Source organism: Oryzias latipes, chromosome 14 (genome assembly GCF_053564925.1).
Source record: "Oryzias latipes strain Hd-rR chromosome 14, Olatipes_Hd-rR_3.1".
NCBI lineage: Eukaryota > Metazoa > Chordata > Actinopteri > Beloniformes > Adrianichthyidae > Oryzias > Oryzias latipes.
In genome coordinates this window covers 31,622,056-31,623,878 of record NC_136250.1, presented here as the reverse complement: position 1 = coordinate 31,623,878, position 1,823 = coordinate 31,622,056, and positions in this window count along the sequence as shown.

Sequence of the window (1,823 nt, the reverse complement as noted above, 5' to 3'; positions counted from 1 at the left end):
TTCATTTGGCACTAACATGTCAGAGATGTACTTTGGTGCTCGGCCATGGAGAGACTTGTACACAAGCAGAGCTGCTTTGAAGTCTATTCTTTGAGGTACAGGGAGCCAGTGCAAAGACCTGAGCACAGGACTAATGTGATCATACTTCCTGGTTCTGGTCAGGACTCCAGCAGCAGCATTCTGGATGTACTGAAGCTGTTTTACAGCTCGTTTGGAGAGGCCGGTGAGCAGGCCGTTACAGTAGTCTAACCTACTGGAGACAAATGCATGAATAAGTATCTCCAGGTCTGGCTTTGACACTATGTTTTTGATTTTGGCAATGTTTTTCAGATGGTAAATTGCCGCTGATGTTACTGACTTGATATGGCTGTTAAAGTTCAGGTCAGAGGCCATGATTACCCCTAGATTTCTGACTTGATTTGAGGGTTTTAGAGACAGAGAATGAAGGTAGCTGCTGAGACTTTCTCTTTGTTTCTGTGGGCCAAAAATAATAACTTGGGTCTTGTTTGAGTTTAGCTGGAGAAAGTTGTTCTGCATCCACGCACTGATCTGTTGGAGGCAGTGGCTGAGTGAATCCACCGGCCCATATTCACCTGTTGTCAGTGACACATAGATCTGAGTATCATCTGCATAGTTGTGATAAGATATGTTATTACTGCGTATTAACTGCCCTAGTGGCAGCATGTAGAGGTTGAACAGAAGGGGTCCCAGGATCGATCCCTGGGGCACACCACAAGTCAAGGCCATGTTGTCTGAGACACAACTACCAATTTCAACAAAATATTTCCTGTCTTCCAGATAAGACTTGAGCCAACTTAGGGCAGATCCAGAGATGCCAACCCAGTCTTGGAGTCTGTGCAAAAGGATCCCATGATCAACAGTATCAAAGGCAGCACTCAGGTCTAGCAGGATTAAGACAGAGACTTTGCCATCATCAGTGTTCAGGCGGATGTCGTTGGTTACCTTGATAAGAGCAGTTTCTGTGCTATGATGGGGTCTAAAACCTGACTGGAAAACGTCAAATGAATTGTTTAATAAGAAAAAGTCAGTGAGCTGTTGGTAGACAACTTTTTCAAGGACTTTTCCTAAAAATGGCAGATTAGAGATAGAAATATATGTAAATGTTGGGGTGGTGTAAATCTCCAGACTTTTTTACTTTCATGGCTCTATTCCATCATCTGAAAGACCTGGTGTCATACATTCCCTGCTGGAAACAGAAGGAAATAACTCATTCCTCCTCCACGATCAATTTTCATACGGTTGGTACCTCTGTGTTTTGAAAAGGACGCCATTCCTTTGTCACTACCAGATCTGAGTCCTTGATTGGTCAAAGTTAAACTGGTTTAACATTTAGCATGCGTTCAATTGATGTGCGATTTGTACGTAGAGCCCAAAAATGGACTAAAGACCTTTAGCAGCGATGCATGAACCCCAGAGTTTTGAACACAGAAGCCCAAAACCCGCATATTTAGACTTCCATTGAAAGCAGGCGGTCGAATGCGCGTGTCTGACTCTGGTGTGAATGCAGCAACACAGTCATCCAACCATTGCTCCATCCATCTTCCGAACCTGCTAACTGCCATTCTGGGTCACAGGGCTGCTGGAAACAACCCAGCAACTGTTGGGTTCTTAGACGCACAGTCCTGTTCAGGGTTAGTGGAGCCTATCTAGCTGCTGTGAGATAAAAACAGGATGCAAAGTGGAAAGTTTGTTGGGCCCATAAGAGCTCTTCAGTGTCCAAACTAATGAATGTATTAAAATGTGTCAAATGAATTTAAATTCAAAACAAAATATATAAAATAATGCATCTTCCTCTGCAGCTG